At 45.3% G+C, this 13675-nt stretch overlaps 1 long non-coding RNA gene across 1 annotated transcript in view; it reads left to right on the forward strand.

Annotated features, from left to right (window-relative positions):
• The first annotated feature begins 3568 nt into the window (after positions 1-3568).
• The window catches only part of LOC106558482, a 127641-nt gene continuing 117534 nt past the window's right edge, over positions 3569-13675 (forward strand). Inside the window, exon 1 of the long non-coding RNA XR_005385953.1 lies at positions 3569-3683. This is a non-coding gene — a long non-coding RNA (uncharacterized LOC106558482). The remainder of the gene's footprint in view (positions 3684-13675) is intronic.

The raw sequence follows: 13675 nt of genomic DNA on the forward strand, positions 1-13675 counted from the left end.
AGAATCCTTTTCTGGGCAGTTACTGACCATTACAAAGGGGCTTCCTTGTGTTAATAGTGACAAGCCACCAGTCTCCAAATTATTTATTGCAGTCTAACAGCTGCAAGTCTATGAGTATGGATGTATTTCGTAAAACCTCTTAAGCCTTCTTTCAAATACTGATTTTATTAGCATCAGTGATCATGTCTGTTGAGTTGTTCAGCACAGAGTGAGCTACACTGTGTTTAGCCAAGGCTCAGAAAACGTGACTTAAGCAACGCGGAGGAGAAAGCCATTGTGTTTGGGGCAGCCTGGCTCACATCCCTGGCCCCTCGGTTAACCTGCGATTTCCCTAGTGTGGAAACGGGGCACTGCAGCGCAGAAGTGAGAAGTGGGATGTGAACCCCCTTGGGCATCCCTGCTCAACCTCGCCACCCTCTTTGGCCGGGAGCAGCTCCTTCCCGGGGGAACCAGGAGAGAGGTGCTAGTAGCGTGGGGGGTAAACTGCGCTCGAATCTCGCTCTCCGGGCCCGCTGCAGGCCTGCGCAGCCTCCGAGGACCGGGGTCTCCTGTCCCCCCCCCCCCCCCCCCCCCCCCCCCCCCCCCCCCCGGCTGGGCCAGAGCGGAGTCCCAGGCTTCGACCCGGCAGGGAGAGGAGCCGGGAGGAAAAAGACGAGGCTCGAGCTCCTTCTTGAAGGCTGGCCAAGGCGCCGCAGACTGCCCGCGTCCTCCCCACCGAGAGGATCTCCGCAGGCACGTCCCCTCTGATCCAAATAGAGGGGCGCGCGGAGGCGCACAGCTCGGAGCCGGCACCCACAGCCCCTTAGTGTCACTTTCAAGAAGAACCTTTCCTCTTCTGAGAAGCAGTAGAAAGTGGTTACTGTTTGCTCGCAGGGAGGATAATGGAGATCTTGATGCGACAGAGCCACGGATCCGGCGTCATGGGGAGCCCTGGCAAACAGAGGCTGCCGATTTCACAGCAAATGATTTGATTTCTGAAATTGTTCCTTAAAGAGCCCATCTTTTTTTTTTTTTTTTTTTTTTTTTTTTTTTTTAATGAGGATTCCACCTGCTGTACAGGGAGGGAGGAGTGAAAGAAGGTCGCCAGGAATTGAAAGCCTGGTGAGGGAAATTCGAGATGGCGAAGTATTCTTAAGGAAGCGTAGCTAACGCTGGGCACAGAGGTTGGCGCTGGAAGGGGGCCAGCCTGAGCCACAGGAGCCCCCTGTCCTCCTCGCCGACTCCAGTGGGCACAGCGAGCGGAGGGGAAGCTGCAGACGAGGGCAGTTGAGGAGGGTAAAAAGTGAATAGAAGGGAGCCTATTAATTCAGAGTCTTGAGGAATCATTTGTGCTTTGACACGGCAGCTGTTAAGGGAACCACAGGGGAAAGAAAGGATAGATTCCCAAGTCTCCTTCGAGAAGAGTTACCGACAAACAGCACAGACCTTTCTCTGTTGCTTCTTCATTAAGCTTTATTTGTTCCCCGCATAATTCTCCCTGGGCCTTGCTCCTCCACCGAGATCTGATGCGTTAAGCTACGCTGGTGTGTCATCCAGGGTTGCATGCTCGCTGCGTTTCTCTGCTCAGGTAGTATGTTTGTATTTAAAAGGGGGTCTAGGGACACCTGGGTGGCTCAGCGGTTGAGCGCCTGCCTTTGGCCCAGGGTGTGGTCCTGGAGTCCTGGGATCGAGTCCCACCTCGGGCTCCCTGCATGGAGCCTGCTCCTCCCTCTGCCTGTATCTCTGCCTGTCTCTCTCTCTCTCTCTCTCTCTCTCTGGGTGTCTCATGAATGAATAAATAAATAAAATCTTTTTAAAAAATAAACGGGGATCTAGACTGGAAGAAATAATTTATCACGGGGGACTGGTAAACTCAATTAGGCCAAAGCCAAGTTTTCTCACCCCTTTCTTGCCACAGAGCCATTGGTTGTGAGCTCAAGAAATACCATCTCTCTGAATTTCTATTGAACTATTCATCACATTCCTTGAATGTGTGGAATGCAAAAAAGGAAATATCATTATAGAAAATGTGAAGAAATAACAAAAGCAGGTTCCAAGACCGAATGGCAGAGAGCTTACCAATGCCCTCACCCCAATCAGCCCCATGTTTGGCTGCGGGCATCCTCGGAAGCTGCAGGTTTTACTATTGTGTGGGATCTGAATTGAACCGCATCAGAAAGCTCCACCTCCAAGGGACTCAGGCCGAGTTGGCCTCTTGCCAGAATTTTCCAGGCTACAATGGCTTGTCCTGGAGCCTCTCTATGCCTGTGGCTCTTTGACAGGTAACCACCCAACTCATAATTTACACCCTGGGGTACTAGCTGAGGTATAAACCCCACCAAATTCCAGTCTGTAATGCACAGATTTATTTCAATGCACTCTAAGGTAGACCAGCCCTGTCCAAACTTTCTGTGATGGTGGAAATGTTCTGTGTCTGTACCGACCAAAACATAGCCATTAGCCACATGTTATTGGAGCACTTGAAATGTGACTAGTTTGATCAGGGAAATGGATTTTACATTTAATCTAATTTTCATTAATTTACATTTTAACAGCCACATGTGGCCAGTGGCTGCCGTGTTAGACACAGGACAGAAGCAAACCTTGGAAAATGATAGCAATGCTTATCTTTAATGTCAGAGAGAAGCCTGGTACCATGGAGTCACCCATTTAAATGGCCTTTTTTTCTGGGTGGCCATGTCTGTCCCTGACTTTGAGTGGGTGTCATGCTACTGTGTCTTTGGGGAACATGTAAATTTGGTGTTAAGGGTAGAGTTCCCATGTCCTTTTCTACAGCCTCCAGATCAGACTAACGCATAGGGCTGTTTTCTCCTCCAGACAATAGGCATTGCCTCTTAAAGCTGGATCTGTTCTTTCAGTAAGAGTGAGAAGCTGGAGTCTTTCCAAGGCATAAAAGCTTTCCTTGAAGACAAGACATTTTGCCTAGGAATGACAGCATTAGTGGTTTGAATACGTTAAAGGCCAGATCACTCTATGCCCACTCCAGGCGGATCATATATATACATATTTTTAATTCCTTGCCCTTGGTCAGCCAACATAAGGGAATTGGGACTGAAATCCCACGTGAGCTTCCTTGGAATTTAAAGCCCACTTTGCTAAGACAGGATTAGGCAAGATAAAGGAAAAAGCAAGAAAATGAACACAAACACAATTAGACTAGACCAGCCCCCGAGTCAAGTCATGTGTAATTTCCAATACAAAAAGATTTAATTATGCCATCATGACCAAAATCACTTATTAAGTGCCCATTTATATGTGATGCTGGACCAGGAAGATATACAGAAAAAGTCAGCTTCAGTCTCAGCCCACTAGACAGACAATAATGAAACAGAAAGATACTCAGGATGGGAATTAAATACATTAATGAATATTTACATTCAGTGCAAATGTAGCCCCCACAGAGCAGGCTTGAAACTCCAAAGACCAAAGAACAAAGCTCTGGACTGTTCTCCCTTGGATGCAGAAAGTGGGGGAGGAGGAGAGAGAAGGCTGTATGGATCTCTTATTCTCTTTGCAGTGTGCATGAACAAGCTCTTTGTCCTTTAGGAAAGGTGTGGGGGGGGGGCAGGGGGCGGGTTCAGGATTTTTGCAGCCTGGAAGCTGTTCTCTTCCTGCTCCAAACCAGAGAGACACAGTGAACCACCACCTCTCCCTGCAGCATGCACGGATATAGGTCACAGAAGGTGAGTGGATGAGAGAGAGAGAGAGAAAGAGAGAGAGACAGAGACAGAGATACAGAGAGAAAGAATGAGAACACCGGCAAGTGAGACAACAGAGGAACTCCTTTTGCTACACACCACCGGGAGTCCCTCTGGACTGAGGGTGAATCAGGGATTTTCTTGCCCAAGGTGGTGAAGGTGAGATGGGTAAACTAGACTTAAGGTCAGCCCTGGTAAGAAGCACAGAGCCAGGAATCCAGAAACCAGAAAGATGGGAAAATTAATATAAGGAGGAAAAAGAGGAGAAATTGGGGGCAATTTCTTAGAATAGTCCCAGTTGTTCAAAGCTTGTTTTTAGGCTGGCACATGCTGCGGTGGCTTGGCTAACTTTGAAAAGTTTGATGGGTCGGTGAGGTAATGACAACCAGTGGCTTTGTAGCTTATAGATGGGAAGTTCCAGCATTGCACGAACCTGTGCAATAGCCAATTGGAAACCTAGAGCTTTAGGATAATCCATATTCAAACCAAAGTGGCTTCCTTGAGAGATTAGGGAAAAAGTGTGAGGATTCTCTAAGTGCGATGACTCTGATACAAAGAAAGTGGCAGGAGAGGTGGAAAATGGGATGCAATGAATTGGCATTTTCAAACACCAAATGGCCTCTTGCACAGAAGAGCTAGCATATTAGTTGTAAGAATTCGGCTGGTCTGTTTGCAGTTCAGTCTCCACATCTGGTGTACAGTGAACCAGTGCCTTGCTCATATTATTACTGTTCTTAAATAGTTGATCTTATCCCTCATCTCACATGATGCAAAACTCTTCTTTGAGCACGCTGCAGTAAAGTAAATCTCAGAGCATGCTCCAGCTACCTGTCATCCCAAATTCCTCTATCTGCCTGCCCTAAGCTTCTGCCTTATGGTAGAGAGATACTTCAGGCTGGTTATTATGATTACAGCTGTTATTTATTACTAACATTTATTGACTTCTTACTATGTATGGGGACTGTATGTGTATTTGTTTTTAAAGATTTATTTATTTATTTGAGAGAGTGTGTGTGCAAGTGTGTAGGGGGAGAAGCAGAGGAAGAGGGAGAGAGAGAATTTCAAACAGACTCCCTGCTGAGCACAGAGCTCTATGCAGGCTCAATCCCAGGATCCTGAGATCATGACCTGAGCCAAAACCCAGTCAGACACTCCATTGACTGGGTCACCCAGGTGCTCCCATGTATTCTTTCATTTAATTTTTACAGTAACTTCAGAAGGGCAGTACTATTATCTACACTTAAAAAAGATTTTTTTAAAATTGTTTATTTGAGAGAGAAAGAGACTGAGTGGGTAGGGAGAGGGGCAGAGGGAGAGGCAAACTCCCCACTGAGCAAGGAGCCCGACCTGGGGCTCGATCCCAGGACCTTGGGATCATGACCTGAGCTGAAGGCAGATGCTTAACTGACTGAGCCACCCAAGCATCTCTCTTATCCACATTTTACAGGTATGGAAACTGAGGCTTAGAGGGAGTAATGGGTTGAACAGTGTCCTCCCACCCCCAAATCCATGTGCATCCAGGACTTCATAATAGGACTTCATTTGGAAATGGGGTCTTTGCAGATGTAATTAGTTAAGATGAGGTCTTATAAGAGTAGGGTGGGCCCCTAATCCAATGATGGCTGTCACCGTAAGGAGAGAGCACATGGTGATACAGAGAGAGGAACCCATGTGAAGACAGTGACAAGGATTGGAGTAATCAAGTAACCACCACCAGAATCCAGGAAAGAGACATGGGACTGATTTCTTCCTTAGAGCTTCCAGAAGGAATCCATCCTGCAGATGCCTTGCTTTAGGACTTCTGGGCTCCTGAATTATGAGAGAAGACACTTCTGTCATTTTAAGTCACCTGGTTAGTGGTAATTTCTTATGGCAGCCCTGGAAAATTAATACAGAGGTGGTAAGTCACTTGTCTAAGATCACACTGTTAATAAAGATCACATTGTTCAGGCCATGGCTTGAAACAAGGTCAGTCTGATTCCAGAGCCACAACATTGAACACATATGCTCTTTTTTTTTTCTCTATAGTACATTAAAACCCTTCCACAACCCAGAAATTGTCCCTTTTATGTCATACTAAGAAAGCAGTAAGTATTCTCCATGGCCCTGAGAACCTGGGCTTTGCTCTTGACCATTTCATACCCACTTTGTGTGAGTTATACCAGGTCCTCTGGTTAAAAACATAGGTGTAAGTACAGATGTACGTGTAAATACAGATGGAGAGAGATATAACGAAAATTCAGTGTAGAGAAGGTTTTCTGTCCTAGTTGCCAGGTACATGGTATAGTGGTCTCCATAGGTGACCAAAGTTTGATAAAGTTTGTTAATTAATTAGAAAAGAAAGAATGTATATCTTCTCTTGAGGGCCTTGTAATCTCATTCCAAAGATAAAGTAAACTGCGAATCCCAAGTCTGTGCATCTAGTTAAATAAAGTGAGGAAAGCTTAGAAATTAATTTTTTTTAATATGCAGCAGTGAACAGCATGGGCTCTTGAATGGTCCTGGGTTCACTCTCATCTCCACCCCTTCTTAGCTGTGTGTCTTTAGGCAAGTTGATTTATCTCTCTGAACCTCCTTGTCCTTATTTTCAAAATGATGCTCATTATAGCCACTGCATAGGGTTTCATTAGTATTAAATGAGTTTGAGTAGAAAACACTTGGCCCAGTACCTGGCTCATACAAAGAGATCAGGCATGGTGGTTCTCAGAGTTGTAGATGTAAATAAACTATGGCAGATGCCTTACTAGGATTTTAATGAGATTTTATATATATAATATATATACACAGAGGACTATATGAAGAAAACCCAAAGGTTCATTGAAAATAACTGAATCCAACTTTAGTAGCAATTAAAAAAAATATATATATATGAACGTATATTTTAATTGCTACTAAAGTTGGATTCAGTTATTTTCAATGAACCTTTGGGTTTTCTTCATATAGTCCTCTGTTAGCAAATCCCTCTAGGTCATATTACATATAGAAAGCTCCAGATCTACCCCAAAGATACAGATGCAATGAAACGCCGGGACACCTGCACCCTGATGTTTATAGCAGCAATGTCCACAATAGCCAAACTGTGGAAGGAGCCTCGGTGTCCATCGAAAGATGAATGGATAAAGGAGCTGTGGTCTATGTATACAATGGAATATTCCTCAGCCATTAGAAACGACAAATACCCACCATTTGCTTCGATGTGGATGGAACTGGAGGGTATTATGCTGAGTGAAATACGTCAATCGGAGAAGGACAAACATTATATGGTCTCATTCATTTGGGGAATATAAAAAATAGTGAAAGGGAATAAAGGGGAAAGGAGAAAAAATAAGTGGAAAATATCAGAAAGGGAGACAGAACATGGAAGACTCCTAACTCTGGGAAATGAACTAGGGGTGGTAGAAGGGGAGGAGGGCGGGGGGTGGGGGTCACTGGGTGGCGGGCACTGAGGTGGGCACTTGACGGGATGAGCACTGGGTGTTATTCTGTACGTTGGCAAATTAAACACCAATAAAAATTAAATTTATTAAAAAAAAAAGGAAAGCTCCAGAATGGCAATTGCTGCTAAGTTCTTGGTGTACTGAGTGGGTGGAGGAGGTAAGCAATCCCCAGGATCCTTCCTCTCCCAGGAAGCTGGTTGCCTTCATTAACTACCTGGACACCCATGGATGATGTCCCAAACCTTGTGCTATCACAACGCCCGCACGTAGCAGATGCTGTTTCAACGTGTCTGTGCCTTTAACTGAATTCTTATTAATACCAATCTCTCCGAAAACTGTTGGTTGGAAATTGCTAGCAATTACATATCTAAAAATTTCTCAGTAGGGGAGAGTTGGGTAATATCATATAATTGGAAGGTACTAGTGATCTGGCTGTGACTGCTTTTGCAGAAGGCCTGGCATCTCATCCATTTCTGGGCCTTCTAGATGAAGCCAAGGGCTCAAGTTCTGATGCTCCGAATGCAAACCCCTTGGTCAGCCAGTTACTCAGATGCAGGCCTGGATAAATCTCCAGAGCTCTGTTTCCCTTCCTGCGAAATAACATTCTTCTTCCTCACCTCTCATTTCTCTTGCTGAGTGGGGAAAGTGATATCTTTATGACCCTTAGAGGCAATGCATGATTTAGAATGGCTAAGTAAAGAGAGCTATAAACAATGGTTGGGACGCAGAGCCCTCACCACCTCCTAATTTATTTTCTCTCCATCTGACTTCCGACGGGAAAGGAAAAGTTGCTCTTTATTTGCAAGAACAATATTTTTATGGCTCAGCTTTATCAAGCTAGGTTTTGAGTCTGTTTAACATATAGATGTCTCAGAGTTAAATCTCAATGGCATTGAAATTTGCTCAGGTGGAAGTTTAAATGAAGTAAAAGTTGGGCAGGACAAATATTTTGGTCAAATCATCTCTATATGCCCTCTGTTGAGGTTTTGGCGCCAGATGGGCGGAATATACCTGGAGGAAGGTGGGTAGGCCCTCTCCCCCGGTCCTCAGACTCTGGTAAATGGGGCTGTGTTGATCCTACAATATCTTTATACCATGAGATGTTTCCTACTTCAGACTTGATCTCCTTCTTGCCAGTATCATGCATGTCTAGTCTACTGTCTTGGTTTGGATCATCCTCTACCACTCCCCAAAGCAGACCCTGAGATGGGGATTTGGGGGCAGGTTATTTGGGAGGGGACCCCAGGAAACAGCATGAGGGAGAGAGAAGAAGTGAGACAAAGAGGTTGGGGGGGGAATGCCAATAAACGAGGTGTAAGCAAACAGGTTACCTCTGTGGGCAGCTAGGCAAGTTCCCACGGGGGAGCTTCTAAGAGATCGTGGGAGGTGCCTCAGGATAGAGTGGCAAGAAATGGGGGTATTTATCTGCCAACTTCCATCTCTCTTTGGTTGATGGCTGCTCCCAGGGACCTTAGTTAATTTCTTGACACTTGGGGCCTGTCCTGCGGTTGGGCTGAGTAGTCTTTAAGCCGGAGAAAGCCGGCAGGCAGGGGGCCTGCTGCAGCAAAGGCCTTGGAGGTGTGCAGAGACACGCAGGAACTTGTCCCCTGAAGCAGCAGGTGACTTCCTGGCTGGGTCACCGGATTATGGCCGGGGAATCACGGAGGTTTTAACACCTCATAGTTTGCCTCCTGCATCTCTGCTCCATCCTCTCTCCAGCCCCACAACTCCAGGCCACTCACCCTGCCTTTTGAATCTCATTCGCGTCAGCTCAGCCCCACCCAGCAGTGCCCACTTGCTATTGTCCCATGCAGCCCCCAAATCGCATGCTCACCTTCCCTGCTTGGCTTCTGGAAGCCTCTTTCTTTCTTTCTTGATTTCTTGCTTTCTTGCTTTCTTCTTTCTTTCTATCTTTCTTCTTCCTTCCTTCCTTCCTTCCTTCCTTCCTTCCTTCCTTCCTTCCTTCTTTCCTTCCTTTCTTTCTTTTTTTTTTATCCTTGGAATAATTAAAGAATGGACAAGGCTGATAATGGATAGGGTCCGGGGAAGCGAGAAGTACTTGCTGTGCCTGTGGGTTAGAGTGGCCGGAGCTGCCCGGGTGGCTCAGCAGTTTAGCACCACCTTCGGCCCAGGGCATGATCCTGGAGACCCAGGATCGAGTCCCACATCGGGTTCCCTGCATGGAGCCTGCTTCTCCCTCTGCCTGTGTCTCTGCCTCTCTCTCTCTCTCTCTCTCTCTCTCTGTGTGTGTGTGTGTGTCTCGTGAATAAATAAATAAATAAAATCTTAAAAAAAAATAAAGAGTGGCCAGTGCTGAAACTAGGAGAGGAGATTGGGGCCAAATCATGAGGCTTTGGAAAACTTGCCAAGGACAAGGTGGCTCCATCACCTTACAGTGGTCAACTGAATATCAGGGGCAGGCCGACTCAACATTTTGGGAGAGACCAAGAAACTGCTGTGAGCTCTCCACGGGAAACCTTTCAGTTTCGAAGTTTCTCACTCACAGGACTCATGGGCTCTCTAGGACATAACACCGACAGCATTTAGATACTGTGCATTCAATGGGCATTTCAGTCGCTGCCTTTCCTTATTTGTTTTCATTGTTGAAATAACAAGCTTTGAAAATATCATTGATGTCAGAGACATATGCCTTGACCTTCACCACTGGTTCCTGGCAACCCACAGGGAAAGCAGACAGTACAGTGAGCAAGGGCTCAATCCAAAGCAGGATTGTGATTTATCCTTTCTGGAACACAGATTGAAATGGACGCCATGAAAGGTACAAGTAGGTATGATTACTGCTTGGTGAGTTGAACCACATGCATCTTCTTAGCAGTCGAGCAAAAAAAAAAAGTCACCATCTACAACATTTTTTAAAAATATTTTATTTATTCATGAGAGACACAGAAAGAGAGGCAGAGACACAGGCAGAGGGAGAAGCAGGCTCCATGCAGGGAGCCCGACGTGGGACTCGATCCCCGGACTCCAGGATCACGCCCCGGGCCTAAGGCAGGCGCTTAACCACTGAGCCACCCAGACGTCCCTCCATCTAGAACATTTAAGATAATAAGCCATGAGAAACAATAGTGTAATGAAATGCACTTTCTCCACTAATTCTCCAGGACTGCTTTTCTCTTCACTATGGTTGAGTAGGAGGAGAGTGGTTTTTAGGAGGCTGCTTTGTTCACTCTTTAGATGTTTACTGAGCACCTACTATGTACGAAAGATTACTCTAGACCTTGGGCAAACCGCAGCAGCTCAAGGCCAAGAATAAAAAGGGAAAGATGGCATTCAAGGAAAGGGGTGGGAGTAGACTCTCATTTCTCCCATCCTTTGTCTTGTGCTGGTTCTTTTCCTTCACTGATCTGAAAGGATAAACCAGTAATTGACAGCCTGTGACGTTCCTCCTAATCCCCTTGTTATTTCTGTGGCAAAGAAGTGCTCAGAGCTTGTACTGAGTGTAGAGTGGTGGCAGCCTCCTTGCAGGTGACATTCCCCTAAGGCTTGGGTGGTGGTGGTGGTAGGGGGAGAGGACTGAGAAAATACCACTTTATTGCAGGAAGTGTTTGAATCGATTTTGGTGTGCCCACACCTACTTCGGGAGCACACCATTGTCTAGAGCACAGGCTTTCTGGGAAAAGTCAACTGCGGTGGATGCCATGACGCGCAGATCCCCCTTCTGGAACAAGCTTTTGCTCCCCCAGCCACCTGCAGGCAGCCTCCAGCTGGTAGTCTTTGCAAGACTGCCCCCACTGAAGAAAGCTGCCTGGCCCAAGATCTTACCCTCTTCTGGGGGAGCCAGCATCTGATGACTGACTGGTGTGCAGATAGGAAAGCACAACCCACTCGTCCTCATCTGAGACAATGCTGAAGGCCACCCTGACACCATGGATCCCTGTGGGGCTGACAGACTCTTGTATGAAAGGCCAGGGGACCGTGAAAAGCAAAAGAGGCACAGAGATTAGTGAGCAAAGTATTCTTTGCTCCTGTGTGCATTTGGAGAACACCTGTGTTACGCGCAAGTGGGTGGGAGGCTGCGGGTGTACATTGTTAATGTTTTCCCCTCTGCATTGGATGACAGTTGGCTGATAGAGCTGGAGGTAGGGATGGGCATGAATATAGGACTTTGCCAGAGTATTGTCTATAGCTGTTTGCAAGCAGAGACTCCAAAAACCCTATGGCTATGTGGATGCTGCGTGTGCCTTTCTGGCTGGTGTGTTTGTCAGTTTTGAGCATTGCACATGCATTCTGATGTCTTTGGCAGATGGCATTGGGAAATGCCTATCAAACCTCTGGCTTATTTGAGAAGACGAAGGGTTCCTCAGTGGAGTGAAGGAACGAAAGAAGGGAAAGAACTACCTCTAAAAATATCAAAGGGCAAGGGGACATAGGAGAAGTCTAATGCAATAATGCAGGCAGGCACCTGCTATGTTAATAGCTGCTTCAAAGCCAGTAGCAGAGAGTATATGAGGGAATCTGGGCAGAGAGGTTGAGCACGTGTGACAGGGAATGAGAACATGCTGCTGAAAAAGTAGAGAACACCTCTGATTTATTCATCTCTCCATCACTAATGCTTAGCACAGTGTCTGGTACATAGTTGGCGCCCATTACATGTTTATAGCAGGAATGAACAAACACACTGCTGTGATAGGTGAGTGTAAGCATATAAGCGCTGCAGGGGAGGAAAAGAACATATAGTCGGGATTGGTTTAGGAAGGCTTGCTGGGCTTTGAGATGGGCATAGGTGGGACTGAAATATTTGGCATGGTATAGAACAGTATCTTAGGTGGAAGAAACTGTAAGGGTCAAGGTAGAGAGGCCGGACTTTCAGGGTAGAAAAGGAGAGAGGTCTGTAGGAGGACACATTCTGGGCTGGTGACCAAACCAAGGAAAGAGAAGGGTCTAACGGTAAAGTAGGACCATTTAATGTGGGACCTTGAGGGCTTCATCTGGCTTTGATGTGATGATCAGTGAGGAACCATCCAGGGCTCTTGAAGAGAGGACACAAAGGGATATTTTACAAATGTAAGTATCTTTATCTTGCTTTACAGGATTTGTGTTTTCCCACCACCATCACTATCACCACCTTCAGCTAATATTTAATACTCAAATATGTATATAAAAAACAAGAGTCAAATGCCCCTTTACATTTGATGAGTTGAGCACATGCATGTGCTTCCTCTTCCTCCCAACATCAAGTGACAGAAGTGGAATAAAAATACAGAAACTCATGGCAATGAAGAGAATGAGAAAGAGAGAGCTGGGAGCAGGTGAGGTAGTGCAAAACATCTCTGGAAGGCAGAAAATATACAGAAGAGTTCGTCACACTAAGGAAGCAGGTGAAGGAGGCCAGAGAGCCCATAGCATGCATGGAAGGGCTACAGCAAAAAAGGTCACAGCCTGCCCTGCAGAACTACAGACATAACAGAGGGTGATCAGGGGGAGACATTGAGGACTTGTTGGTAGTCTGAATATGAAACAGAAAACTCCCCATCCATCTTGATTGTAGCACATGTATCATGTCTATCACTCAAGCAAAAAATAGGAGACTTCACCTCAAAACAAACCTAAGGTCCTGAGATAAAAATTTTTCTTCATTCTGGTATTTAACAGCCACACAGTCTGATGGCAGAGGTTACAGGTCAACAATATCCAGATATGCAGGGCTCCCCTCTTTTACTCCCTCCCCACCTCCAGCAAGCATTTAAGGAAAAACTCCAATGTGAAAAGAAATTTAGATAAACAAATAGAAAAAAAAAAGCAGTTGGAGAGGCGATAGAGAACTGGAGGAAGAGAAAAGAGTTTGAAATCCAGAAAGAGTAAAGTAAGTATTGTATTAGTGAAATAAGTATAGGATACTATGAAAAAGGGAATGTCTGAGAACAAGAAAGTATACTTAGAAATTGAAGATGTTATTGCTAAAATAAATTACATGGAAAAGAATTAGAAGAGGAGGTGAAGGAAAATCTTTCAAAAAGTCTAATTTAAAAGACAAAAAGATGGTATGTGTGTCAGGGTTCTACCAGAGAGAACAAACTTTATATATATATATATATATATATATATGAATTGATTTGTGTGAAGGTGCTTCGGAAGGTCATGAGGAAGGGCAGGCGGGAAATCTTTGATAGGAGCTGACCACAGGTAGAATTTCTTCTTCCTCAGGAAAATTCCAGTTCTGCTCTTAAGGCCTTTCAACTGATTATGCCAGGCCCACCCACATTGTGGAGGATCTGCCCCTTTACCTAAAGTCAACTGATTATAAATGTTAACCACACCAACAAAACACTTTCACAGCAGCACCCAAGTTAGCATTTGATTGAATAACTGAGTACTGTAGCTTAGCCAAGCTGGTACAAAAAATTGACCATCACAATGTAAGTGATAAAACACTGAATTATACTCCAGAAACCAATAGTGCACTTAATGTTAACTAAGTAAAATTTAAATAAAAAAAATTAAGTCCTCAAAAAAATTTGACCATCACAGATGGAAACCACAACAAGAGCAAAAAAAGAAGATCCATTCAGGAGGTCCAAC

This window comes from Canis lupus, chromosome X, assembly GCF_011100685.1.
Source record: "Canis lupus familiaris isolate Mischka breed German Shepherd chromosome X, alternate assembly UU_Cfam_GSD_1.0, whole genome shotgun sequence".
Classification (NCBI taxonomy): domain Eukaryota; kingdom Metazoa; phylum Chordata; class Mammalia; order Carnivora; family Canidae; genus Canis; species Canis lupus.